This window comes from Taudactylus pleione, unplaced genomic scaffold, assembly GCF_031769625.1.
Source record: "Taudactylus pleione unplaced genomic scaffold, aTauple2 ptg000026l, whole genome shotgun sequence".
NCBI classification, from domain to species: domain Eukaryota; kingdom Metazoa; phylum Chordata; class Amphibia; order Anura; family Myobatrachidae; genus Taudactylus; species Taudactylus pleione.
Genome location: NW_028284428.1, coordinates 11,177,325 through 11,191,385, shown reverse-complemented (window position 1 = coordinate 11,191,385; position 14,061 = coordinate 11,177,325). Strand labels below are relative to the sequence as shown.

At 45.1% G+C, this 14,061-nt stretch overlaps 1 protein-coding gene across 6 annotated transcripts in view; it reads right to left on the bottom strand.

Annotated features, from left to right (window-relative positions):
- Positions 1-14,061, bottom strand: part of ADGRG2 (adhesion G protein-coupled receptor G2) — a 278,970-nt gene that overhangs the window by 204,841 nt on the left and 60,068 nt on the right. The gene's annotated exons all lie outside the window — the stretch shown is intronic.

The window sequence follows — 14,061 nt, the reverse complement described above, 5'->3', positions numbered from 1 at the left end:
GGAGTTGACAATACCTAAGATAGGAACCTGTGACACATATACAGATCATATATAATCACCTCACTATTACTGTTGATGATAGATTGATAGAATATTTAATCTATTCATTTTTACGTGTACTTTGTACTAAAAAGTACATTAAAAAGCATTGTCACCATCATCATAACACTGCTATCTCTATTGTGTCACTTTTGCCAAAATACCTCTTATAAATACCCTTTATATTCACATATATATCAAAAGCTGTGTATAACTGAGCTGCAGAGGCATAACTAGGGCTTTCGGCGCCCAGGGCAAATTGAGAAACGGAAGGGAATGAAAACATCCCTTGCGATATGGATACCTAATCTCGGCAGTTCTGTGATTATTAGTACATAGACCCCTAAATATTTTAAAATGACATTTATCCTATCTCACAGTTCATAAAGAGGTTTTAGACCAAAATATCTTCTGGTGCTGTAAATGTGTATATATTGTATATTATATATATTATAAAGACCTTTATTTAACAACCTTATTCAAGTCTAGTCCAAGGATAAATACTAAGTACTACTAAAAGTATGTACTTTCAATAATAAACACATCTGTCAGGCCCTGGTATAGATTGTCCTCAGCTGTGGATTCAGTAGCCGGGGGGCTAGGGTGAAATGGTGGTAAGAGACGAGGAGGCAAAATATAAGTCTTCCTCATAAGTTACTCGCAGATGTTGGAGAGACCTACTCCGGGGCGCTGAGTCTAATTATTATTTATTATACTTATTACCAGGTATTTATATAGCGCACACATATTCCGCAGCGCTTTACAGAGAATATGCCAAATATTCTCTGTAAAGCGCTGCGGAATATGTGTGCGCTATATAAATACCTGGTAACATCAGTCCCTGCCATAGTGGAGCTTACACTCTATTATTCCCTATCACATGCGCATACACATACACACTAGGGTTAACTTGGTGGGAATCGAACCCAGGACCTCAGTGCTGTGAGGCAGTAATGCTAACCATTACACGGGTCAGGTATGTGCGCAGATTCCCGACCACTAGCGTGCACTGCTGCCTCAGGCTAATTGATGTTACCTCTGTATAAGCTCTTCCATTGGCAATGTGCATGCAAGATGCAAGCCAAACTTTGAACTACCCTTTGGTTTAGTGTGATTTCTAAAGGCTATAGGGGATTTCAGTACTAATGATTTGTACAGTACATAGTATATTGCAAATAAAATATAAGTAGCAGGCTTCAGCTAGGCAAGTCAAATATTAGGCATGTAATTGCATATTTACCATTAAAGTGTGGGAGGTGCAGGCTGGCCTCGGGCACCAGCCTGTGTGAAGTGCCGGCTCCCTCACTGTGCTAAGAGCCAAGTGTAATGCAGCACCCGGCTCCTGTCACTGTGGGGGAGCCAGCACTTTGGTGTCACCCCTGGGCTGGTGACACCCGGGTGCAGCCCGCACCCCCCTTGTGACGCCAGTGTGTACATTCCCTTTCTATGCACACAGCGCATACTTGTCTACTTCCAATTTCTCGGTTAGCCCCCAGCACCCCTGAAAGAGTAGGCAGATATCCCGCTTCCCAGTGAAGTGGGCAGGATGGGGAGATTTTATGAGAAATTTGCGAGTCCGTAGAGAGGGGGTGGAGCTAAATGACGCGAATCGTGCCATTTAGCCCAGCTCCCTCCTCGCGGACCCGTGAATCGCTGGCTTTTCCTGTGAAAGGGGATGGGACCGAATGACGGCTGTATTCTGGCCCCGCCCCCTGAATGTGAGAGCCGCACATTCTGGCCCCTGCTCCTGGAAAGGATTTAGTAAAAGTCTGTAAGTATGACCCGCCTTCTCTAACACACAACTAGCAGCAGTCATTACCATTGTACAATGACAGCTCCCATATAGCAATGACTGGCATTCTTGTGATTATAGGGAGAGATATCAGCAGCAGTCTGTTCATAACTTCATACAGATCCTATTTACACTCCGGTGCATAAATATTGGGACATTGACAGAATTTTCATATTTTGGCCTCTATTCACCACCACAATGGCTTTGAAATGAAACAAACAAGATGTGCTTTAACTGCAGACTTTCAGATTTAATTTAGGGTAATTACATCCAAATCAGGTGAACGGTGTAGGAATTACAACGGTGTCTATATGTGCCTCCCACTTTTTAAGGGGCCAAAAGTAATGGGACTATCAACTCAAAAGCTATTTCATGGACAGGTGTGGGCTATTTCATTATCAATTAAGCAGGTAAAAGATCTGTAGTTGATTATAGATGTGACATTTGCATTTGGAATCAGTTGCTGTCGGCTCTCAATATGAGATCCAAAGAGCTGTCACTATTAGTGAAGCAAGCCATCATTAGGCTGAAAAATCAAAACAAAAACTGTTTGGAACATTCTTAAAAAGAAAGAGCGCACCGGAGAGCTCAGCAACACAAAAAGACCCGGAAGACCACGGAAAAACAACTGTGGTGGATGACAGAAGAATTATTTCCCTGGTGAAGAAAACAGTTGGCCAAATCAAGAACACTCTCCAGGACGTAGGTGTATATGTGTCAAAGTCAACAATCAAGAGAAGACTTCACAAGAGTGAATATAGAGGGCTCACCACAAGATGTAAACCATTGGTGAGCCACAAAAACAGGAAGACCAGATTTGAGTTTGTAACATCTAAAAAAGCCATTACAGTTCTGGAACAAATCCTATGGACAGATGAGACAAAGATCAACTTGTACAAGAGTGATGGGAAGAGAAGAGTATAGAGAAGGAAAGGAACTGCTCATGATCCAAAACATACCACCGCATCAGTGAAGCATGGTGGTGGTAGTGTCATGGTATGGGCATGTATGGCTGCCAATGGAACTGGTTCCCTTGTATTTATTGATGATGTGATTGCTGATAAAAGCAGCAGAATGAATTCTGAAGTGTTTCGGGCAATATTATATGCTCATATTTAGTCAAATGTTCAGAACTCATTGGACGGCGCTTCACAGTGCAGATGGAAAATAACCCGAAGCATACTGCAAAAGCAACCAAAGAGTTTTTTAAGGCTAATAAGTGGAATGTTATGCAATGGCCAAGTCAATCCCCTGACCTGAATCCGATTGAGCATGCATTTCACTTGATGAAGACAAAACTGAAGGGTAAATGCTCCAAGAACAAGCAGGAACTGAAGACATTTGCAGTAGAGGCCTGGCAGAGCATCACCAGGGATGAAACCCAGCGTCTGGTGATGTCTATGCGTTTGCCTGCAAAGGATTTGCAACAAAGTATTAAAAAGTGAAAGTTAGATTTAGGATTGTTTAGTTTGTCCCATTACTTTTTGCCCCTTAAAAAGTGGGAGGCACATGTAGAAACCGTTGTAATTCCTACACCGTTCACCTGATTTGGATGTAATTATCCTCAAATTAAATCTGAAAGTCTGCAGTTAAACCACATCTTGTTTGTTTCATTTCAAAGCCATTGTGGTGGTGAATAGAGGCCAAAATATGAAAATTCTGTCAATGTCCCAATATTTATGCACCTGACTGTATATCAGATCCGGAACTAATCTTAGATGCCAGCAGCAGAACAGAGGACGGAGGCAGCAGGAGAGCATCCACTGGAACAGAAGACAAGAGGGAGGCAGGAAGGCTACCGACTCAGTAGTAAGACTCAGTAGTAAACAAATACTCGGCGGTGCCAAATTTACTGCCCTGGCCGGCGGCGCCCCCCTCTACAGGGACTGCTGCAGCGCCCACGGCACGTGCCCTGCTTACCCCGCCCTAGATATGTCACTGCCGAGCTAAATAATATATACAGATGTGTCCACATACATTTAGCCTCCTTGCGCATTAAACACTGCTTCTAATCGCGCCATTCGGTGGCGTGAATCGGTAGCGCCATGAATCTTTTCATGCAACGCAAATTCTTCCCTTACAATGCGTCTTATTCACAAAGCGATGCGAATAGGACACACAAACAGCTTATGCTAATTCAAATGATATGCAGCATAAATATATTCTGTGTGCGACTGCGGCTGTATCTGCATGCGACATGCTATGGTACAGTGTCACGCTGCAGTGGACAAGGCTTTTTTTCATGCCAAGTTCCTTTGTGCTTCGTGTACAGATTCAGACTCAGGGCCTGATTCAGAAATGTACTCAATGACAATATTTACGCAGTAGAGCGATTATCGGCAAACTGCGCATACATCTAAATTAAGAGCTACAGCTCTCACATGCTAACTGGAGCGGTGTATCTACAGTACACGGAAGTTTATAAAATGGTATTCATATATCCCTATATAAAAGTAGACATATTCTAAATACAGATGTGTCATACACTATTGCTGCAGTCACGCCAAACAGCCCTTCTGGGTGCACGAGGTCTCTGTGACTGTCACATTTGCATATGTTCGCACAACACCTGTGTATGGGATCGCAGCTTAGATGCCATTACCGTACATTTCTGAATCATTCCCTCAGACGCACACAGATATACAAGTGTTGCATATTAATTTAATCAGTGCAGTCTCGTGAAGATGGTTGTCAGATCCAATTGCAACTAAAGGCCCCCAACCATCAGAGACTGATTGCCGCAATGCGGCGATCCAGATATGCTGGGTCCCATCACGGAACATCGATGTCGGCCGGTCTGCATTTCCGACCGGCAGATCGGCGTTTCCGATCCCATCGTCATTCCCTGCCAAATCATTACGAAAAAGTAACTTTTCAACCCGACCATCTCACATTTTCAAGAAATTTGGTAGGATGATAAACGGCATAAAGTAACTTTCATATGTCAAAATGTAAAATATGTCAAATTTATGCTTGCAAGGTCAACTAAAACGAATCAGAACTTTGGGCCTGATTCAGAGCCGTTCGCTATTTGTGGTCGTTCGTTCAAAAACAAGGGGTGGCTATTCAAATGATCCGTTCGCAAATTGCAGTCTGTTCCCACCTCTAAGTCTGAACGAGCGAGCAAAACATACGCTCGTTTTTTTGATAAAAACGCCCCCTGGCCGCACGCACCATACGTCATGTCCGCTATTTATTAGATTAATCGAGTACATCGTACAGTGTATGAACTGCTCGCTATTCTTGTGGTTGGTGTTTTAACCGCTATTTTGCGAGCAGTTCTGAGTTAAAAAAAACCAAGTGACGTGGGCAATGACGCTGCTGTATTAATTATGCACTCCCTTAAAACGCCCGTTTTGACCTTTAAGCACGCCTGCGTTCGGATCTCCACTCCCCGTTTTCAAGCACCTTCCCCTGTTACCACCCACATACGCCTCATTCTGTCACTCAAAATAGCAGGCCCTCGCTATATTGCGTACCAACGATTTTCGGCCGCACTGACTGGTTCGCGCATGCGTACTAAAAACCGTACGCATGCGCAGATGTGCGAACATCGCTCGGAACGAGCGTACTGCCGCTAGCGAGTGGCTCTGAATGAGGGCCTTTGTTTCTAATTGTGGTAGAACTTTCATGTTGGTCTTGTTTTGAAGCTAAGGGACCATAGTTTTCATATTTAAATATTGACTTTTACATTTTAAGGTCACATGATGTGACCTTTGACCTTGAATATCTAGAAAAAAAAAAAGTGTATGTTTAATTATTTTGTACATAAAGTATGTTATACACTTAAATACAATCTCTCTTTGGTATAAGTTTGATTTTGGGATGCTTTTGGGAACAGGATTAAAAAAAATATTAAGTAAAGCAGTTGAACCCTTCTTGCACTAACCATGCATCTGGTAAGTTTAGACTTGTCTTGCAGTATCTCTCTGTATTCTTGGGATGTCCATCGGTGGTTTTCCATCAACAGTCACCACAGAGTTGCCGACAATCTGGCTACCTCTTCTGGGAGGAGGCAGTCAGATCGGCACAGCAGGGGAGGTGACACGAATTTAGGGGCAGGATGGGGAGGCATGACTTCGCGATTGCGTCATCGCGGCCACGCCCCTGCTACACAATGCTGACAGTACCGGCATTGTACAGTCAGTTAAAGAATCCCTTTTAATTTGTTTCCTACAGTTATCACAAATCATTTGATCACTATTGACATGTGGCTGTATTTAATCATCCATGGTAGCATCTTCCTTAATTCCTTCCTTAATTGTTTTCTACTGCTGCTAGGTCTTTCAATATCAAATGGGCTGCAGCACTGAGGACCTCATTCAGAGGTGGTCGTTAGTTGCAAGCGGTCGCTCTGAATCAGGGCGGCCGCTTGCATCCTGAACGACCGCCTCCTTGTCGATCGCTAAGCTGTGGGTTAACACCCACAGCTCTAGTGACCGACATGGGTGATGGTCGCGATGGTCAAGACCATCGCGACCATCGGGGCTTACGACCAGACCCTAAGGTTGGGTCTGGGCATTCGTAAGCCCCAGGGAGCTTCCTGCTCGATCATCATCAGCAATCTCAGTGAGGTCGCCCCCAAAAGGCAAGCGTTCTGGTGGGAACGCCTCCGTTTGAGCAGGCATGCCCCCTGTCCGCCTCCCACATGGGGCGAGCTGTCACTCACCATCGACAGCTCGCCCTGTCTGCTGCGAGACCCCTAGCGATGGAGCGTCCGTCAGTGGATAGTTCCTAAGGGACCGCCTGCGTTTGTGCAGCCACCCCAGTCCCCGCCTACAAAATAAGGCGAGCTGTCAATCAACATCGACAGTCGCCCCGTCTCGTAGTGAGCCCCGGAGCGACGGACCTGCTGTCGCTCGCGCATGCGTACGCCGGATGCGGCGCATGTGCAGGGGCCAAACATCGGCCCACTTGCGAGTGCTATGCGCTCGCGAGCGGGTCTGAATCAGTCCCATGGCCCTCAAGGCCCCCCAACAGTTCAGGTTTTAGAGATAACCACCTGTGCTCAACCATGGATAATTCAAACTGACTGAAGTACTAATTAAGTCACCTGTGGTCAAGCATGGATATCCCTAAAAACTGGACTGTTAGGTTGCTCTGAGGACTGAGGGCCTGATTCAGACCCCTGATTCAGACTCAGCGAGTGCTGAGTGCTCGCAACCGGGTCGATGTTTGCCCACTGGGCATTCGCACGACGGAGCCGGCTCAGTCGTGCGCATGCGCGAGACCCGGCTAGTAACAGGTGCTCCGTCACTCCGGAGCTCGCACCAAAGGTGGCGAGCTGTCGATGGTGATTTACAGCTCGCTCCATTTGGTAGACGTGCAGGGGGGTGGCTGGCCAAACGGAGGCGTTTCCGAAGGAACGCCTGCCGTTTGGGGGCGGCCCCACTGACATCACCAGTGATGTCAGTGGGAGAGCTTCCGGCTCTATTAGAGCCAGAAGCTCTCTGGGGCTTGCGGCCACGAGACCCTGCCACAAGGGTCTCGTCGCAAGCCCGATGGTCTTGACCATCGCGACCATCAACCTAACCGCTCGCAATAGCTGTGGGTGGTCACCCACAGCTATGCGAGCGGCCAGGAGGCCGAACAAAAAAGAAAACGCCCTGATTCAGAGCGAGCGCTCGTTCAGAGCGTCCGTCTCTGAATCAGGCCCTGAGTTTTGGAACCTTTCCGGTAAACTGTCTTTGGGCATGATTCATTACAGATCGCAACTGCAAATGCAATAGCGATTACGCACTCAGTCTCACTGCGATGATATGCTAATTCTCTGTGATCGCTATGCCGTCGCAGCAAACATAAGGACGCCCACCTTACCTTACACACATCCACAAGACTGCAAAACCATCGGTACTCAGGAATTGCTAACCTCATCGCACGCAGTGAGTACACAACCTGCGTATGGCAATGCAGTGGATAGTTTATGCTTACCCATGCAACGGCATTCAAACCATACTTGCCGACATCTTGGCTGCCCCCCTCCGCGAGGAAGCAGCCAGGTCGGCTTAGCAGAGTGGCGGAGCTGGGGGCGTGAGCATGCGATCGCGTCATTGTGGCCCCGTCCCGCTACACAATGCCGAGATTTTCATCATTGTGAAGCAGTCATCAGCCCCCCCCCCCCCGCTGCAGGTGTTTGTGGCTGCATTGCGGGGAGGGGGACTGGAGGGGCTGGGAAGCATGCCTACTTTACATGCATGCGCAAAACAAATCAGTCGGCTGATTGCGTGCGCAATCGCAGTTGCGATCCTTGCTGAATCAAGCCCTTAGGTCCCTTGTATCATATTTGCCTACTCTCCCGAAAATGCTGGGAGCCTCCCGAAAATCGGTTGGCGCACCCAGCCCCACAGAAAAGCAGGTATTGCTAGTGTCATCATGGCCCCGCCCTCTGCTTCACAATGCCGGTATCTCAGCATTGTGTAGCGGTGGTGAGGCCAAAATAATGCTGTTTTTAATGCCAAGTAATATTCCAAGCCACGCCCCCTATTCTGTGTCACACCCCTCCCCCCTATGCCGACCTGTCTGCCTCCTCCCGTGGGAAAGCATGTCTTGTATCACTAGTTCTCAAGCAGAAGCTGCAGCCAAACTGAGTGGTGCAAACCATCGATGGTTCACCACAGATTGTTATTGTACCATCGATGGTGGCCATCGATGTAAACCCACCGATGGCCATACCTAGAACACAGAGAGAGACATTACAAGACAAGTCTGAATTTGCCAGTTGCACGGTGAGTTCAAGAAGGGTTCAACTGCTTCACTTAATATTTTTTTTTACTCCTGTTCCCAAAGGCATCCCAAAATCAAACTTACACTAAAGAGAGATTGTATTTAAGTGTATAACATACTTTATGTACAAAAAAAGCCATACACTTTATTAGATATTCAAGGTCAAAGGTCACATCATATGACCTTGAAATGTAAAAGTCAATATTTAAATATAAAACAATTTTTTATGAAAACTATGGTCCCTTAGCTACAAAACAAGACCAACATAAAAGTTATACCACAATTAGAAGCAAAGTTATGATTCAATTTAGTTGACCTTGCAAGCATAAATCTGACTTTTGTCATGTTTGCAACCTTGTAGCATGAACACCGTGTGTCACTGAGGGGTAAAATTTTACATATGAAAGTTACTTTATGCCGACTATCATCCTACCAAATTTCATGAAAATGTGAGATGGTCGGGTCGGAAGCCGTGATGACTTGGCATGGAATGACTGATCCGTCGCAGATGTATGGGGACCTTTTGACACACATTTGAGTGAATAGGATGATACACAGCTGCTCTCTCGTGTGGCATGACATATTGAGGCTAGGTGTATGAGGACACATCAGTAGTTCAGTATGTCATCAAAAATTTACATTGTTATAAACATATGACATTTTTAAAACTAACATATCATAAATAAAATTCCAGCCCCCCTTTCTGACCTCCACCTTAACTTCTGCCGGCCACTATATATATATATATGTATGTGTCAGATTCCTTTGTGTACAGTTGATACCTAATTTGATTTATTTTTCTTGCAAACATCCATTGCTTAGATTTGTCCATTTTGTTGTGCACTTGATGACTTTCATGTTCATTTCTGTTGAAATAGCTATTCTCCTAACAATAAACTATTTTCTAAAAAAAAAAACTTAAATTCCAAAACACAAATTTAAAGGGGTGAAAAACATTTCTTTCAATGCTCTGTCATTGGGCCTGATTCAGAGATGGGGGCTTTTAGCACTGCTGCTGCATCTAATGTACCCCCAGATGTAAACACTGATTATATACAGTAAAAGTCGCTGCTGAGTTCTGTGACCATATAAAGGTACAAAGTTACAGTCTGAGTCCATATATCCAGATCTCAGAATTCCAAGATGGCTTCTAATATCCATTAGAATTTACAGTAACAGGTGTATTTCTTATATTATACAAAAGATTTCTTAATGACCACTAACGTGATGGTATTGGAACACACTAAATATAAATAATATCAGATCTGACTGTTTACAAAATTATTATGAACAGGAGTTTAAAAACATATATTAGTACCACTTGTGCATTATATATACATATTTCAGCATAAATATATTTCAGAACATCAGTCTATTTCATCTTTCCAGGTATGTCAGCCTGCTACAAGTTTTAAATTATTTCCACTTGTGAATTAATCATTTATAATGTATATAATAAGCGAGAAAGCGTGTCTGCCTGTCCGTCTTTTTGTCTTTTATGTGCGGCCAGAGTTTTGGATCGGATGCAGATTTTTGAAATTTCAGCGCCGGAATCCCAATCAGAGTGGGAAGGCCGGCGACGGAATGCCGACATGGCTGGAGATGCCAACGCCGGAATCCCAACAGCTGGCATCCCAATCGTAAGTACAGCGGGGCCGGGTAGCTGTTAGCTTTAGGCACCCCTGGGGGGGCTTAGGCTTTGGCTGCAGGAGGGGGGGAGGTTAAGGTTAGGCTCCAGACAGGGAGGGGGGGGGGGTTGGGGTTATATAGTAACATCTACTTACCAGAAAGAGGTTGACTGTAAAAGTTTTCTTACCTACCGTGGTTGTCACTATCGTCCTTGGTTAAGGAATATACCAAACAGCCAGTATTATAGACTGAGGCGTAACTGCAATTTAATTGACTGAATCCATCAATGCTCAAGGTTACCCTGATGAGATCTTAATATCTGCATTTGAGGCAGCATATAATAAATATAGAGAATCCCTACTCTGTAGCTCAATTAGAAGTTCAAAAGGAGACTCTTCAGATGAATGTAATTTGAAATTTATCACTATATATAATTATTTTTCAAATTAATTGAAGGCTGTTATAAAAAAGAACTATCCCATCCAAAACTGATAATATACTGTCTACCCTACTTGAATATGAACCAAGGGTCATTTTTAAAAAAAGCTATGAGTTTGCAGAGATACTTAGCACCTAGTCATTTTAGTTCTAATAATACATCAAACTGATTGATACTTGGTTAGATAAATACATGCATAAAAAGGGTAACTTTAAATGTGGAACGATTGGTTATGATATATAGAATCACCCAATTTAAATCAGGCTCATTAAGTTCCCTATTTGATATTCATAATATGACTAATTGTCGGACCACATATGTTGTATAGGTCATTACATGCAATTGTGGTGTCCAGTATGTTTGAAGGACGACCTGTATGCTGCATACATGGGGCCTGATTCAGACCCGGTCGCTCTGACAGAGCGCTCGCTCTGAATCAGGGCCGGGTTTTTTTGTTTTTTGTTTTTTTTTAGAACGGCCTCCTGGCCACTCGCATAGCTATGGGTGACCACCCACAGCTACATCGAGCGCCCATGATGATGGTCGCGATGGTCAAAACCATCGCGACCAGCTGGCTTGCGACAATACCCTTGTGGTATGGTCTCGTGGCCGCAAGCCCCAGAGAAATTTCGGCTCTAACAGAGCCGGAATCTCTCCACTGACATCACTCGTGATGTCAGTGGGGCCGCCCCCAAATGACAGTCGTTCTCATGGGAACGCCTCCGTTTGGGCAGCTACCCCCCTGGCCCGCCCACCAAAGGGGGTGAGCGGTCACTCAACATCGACAGTTTGCCCCCTTTATTGCGAAACCCGGAGCGACGCAGTGCCCGTCGCTAGCTGGGTCTCGTGCATGCGCACGACGGAGCCGGCTCTGTCGTGCGCATGCGCTGTGGGCCACCATCAACCCGGTTGCGAGTGCTCAGCGCTTGCGACCAGGTCTGACTCAGGCCCCTGGTTCCTTGAAAACAGAACAAATGTTCTGAAGGGAGTGAATACACATAGCCTCTCCTAACATGTTAAATGAAAACATAGGGGTGATTTTAATGTCCTTAGACTTCAGGGCATTGAACATATTAAGAAGACTCCTAGAGGTAGAGACCGCTTTAATATTGGCCTAATGTAAATCTGGTCAACTACAGTTTGTCACGCCATGTTGGGCAATTAATAACATCATTTTTGGGGGAGCATGTTGTTGTACTGGTTACATTACTGCCTCACAGCACTGAGGTCTTGGGTTCAATTCCCACCAAGGCCCTATGGGTGTGAGGCTTGTATGTTCTCCCCATGTTTGCATTGGTTCCCTCCCACTATCCAAAAACATAAAGGTTGGCTAATTGTACATGTGGTAGGAAATATAAATTGTAAGCTCCACTGGGGCAGGGACTGATGTAAAGAGCTGCAGAATATGTGTGCACTATAAAAATAATTGTATAAATAATGCCACCTACCATAACTGTTCCTAGTGCTAGGACATTCCCAACTTTCTTTACTACTTTGAAAACACACACCAGTGGGAAGTGATGAAAAGAGGGCGCATTTTAAAGACACGCCCCCTTTTCTCGTGACCATGCCCCCTTTTCAGGCGAGCGCAGGAGTGCCCGTTTCTAGGTCAGACGCCCTACCCGGCGCCGGACCTAGAGTGAACACCAGTACTACCAATTCTACACATTATGCCACGCCGTAATAGTATCCCTTATACATTATGCAACACAGTAATGCCCCTTACACTACACAGTAAAGTCCCTTACACATTATACCACACAGTAATTCCCTTTACAGATTATGCCACATAATAGTAGTGCCCCATATCACACATTATTCCCCACAATAGTAGTGTCCCTTACACATTATGCTTCCCCCCAGCAATTCACCTCCCTATGGGCTCTATTTATTAACATTATTTTTACTAAACTAACATTTAGTACCCTTTTCACATAATTTTCACACCCTTTTCACATAATTTTAGTCTCACCTATAGTTATTACAGGGCAATTGGAGTAGAATTCGTAAAATTCTACTCCAACGCCTAAGTATCACTTATTTTTAGTAAGCAGATCTCATTTCACACAATTGTAATGGGAAATGTGATCCGACCAAAGTTACTAAAAATAAATTGTAAAAAAATACTGGGGAAAGCCCTGTGATAATAACGCCACCTGGAGGTGGCGTTATCAAGGGTCTCCCCCGCTTACCGGACTCCTACTCCTACTCTGCTCTGCTCTAAAAGGCAGAGCAGAGCCCGGAGCAGGTCCCAGTGATCAGCTGTGTGGTCTAAACAGACCGCAACCTGATACACTGCAAAAAAAAAAGTTAAATTCACTTACCTGACTCCAGGGACCGGTGGTCGGGGCTCCGGTGATGACTCCCCTCCGGTCAGCTGGTCTCCCATGCTGCACTGCGGCCCAGTCATCAGGTGATCGGGTCCCAGTGCAGTATGGGATATCAGCTGACCGGAGGCATGGAAGACATCACCGGAGCACCGATGACTACAGGGGGGGTCGCGGGGGGTGGGGGGGTGATCACGGGGGGTGGGGCTTAGCGCCGGGGGGTAGCAGTGACGGCCGGTCGGCGCATGCGTGGGGCACTAGTCACGGTATTTTTTGCGAAAATATCGTGACTAGAGTGCAGAGGGGATTCGCAGGGACAGAGCTTTCTTGCAAGCTCAGTCCCTGCAAGGGATTTGTAGTAAATCCCTGTGATATTGCCTGAATTCGCAATGCGAATTCAGTCGGTAATATCATACGACAATCTGCATTGCAAATGCGGATTTTAGTAAATTATTATTATTATCCTTTATTTATATGGCGCCACAAAGGTTCCGCAGCGCCTTACTCAGTACATAAATGAGCACACAAGAAAAACAGTTAAAAGTAGTAAAACAATACAGGACAAGGACATGGTTTATAAACACAGCTGCATAACACAAGCAGCAGGACATGAGCAACCATGTGTTAGGTGCCGTTGTGGGGAGTTAGGAGTAAATTATACTATAAGTAGGGGGAGGAGAAGCACATGAGTGACGAGGGCCCTGCTCATGAGAGCTTACATTCTAAAGGGGAGGGGCAGACAGACAGGGGCGACACAGATGGGGTAGATAGTGAGGAAGGAGCATGGAGCAGTGGGTTATGATATGTGCTGCGGAATGTGTGTGTATAAGATGACCTGATGTTATGTCAAAATTAAGTCCTTCATTCATCTATCTCTATGACAGAAAATAGATTTTAATTATGTGTTATTTACATGAGAGTTGTACAAAATAAAGTAGTAGCGCTTTCATTATTGTGTGTTACATTTTAGCATCTAAATACATACTGATAAAAATGCGGCTATTATGGGACTGTCCTGCCATCCTATTACAGTAGTGAATACTTAGGCCCAGCTGCTGGGTGCTATGCCTCTCGCCTCCCCGTGTGCCATCAGGTGTGGACTTAGGGACAGG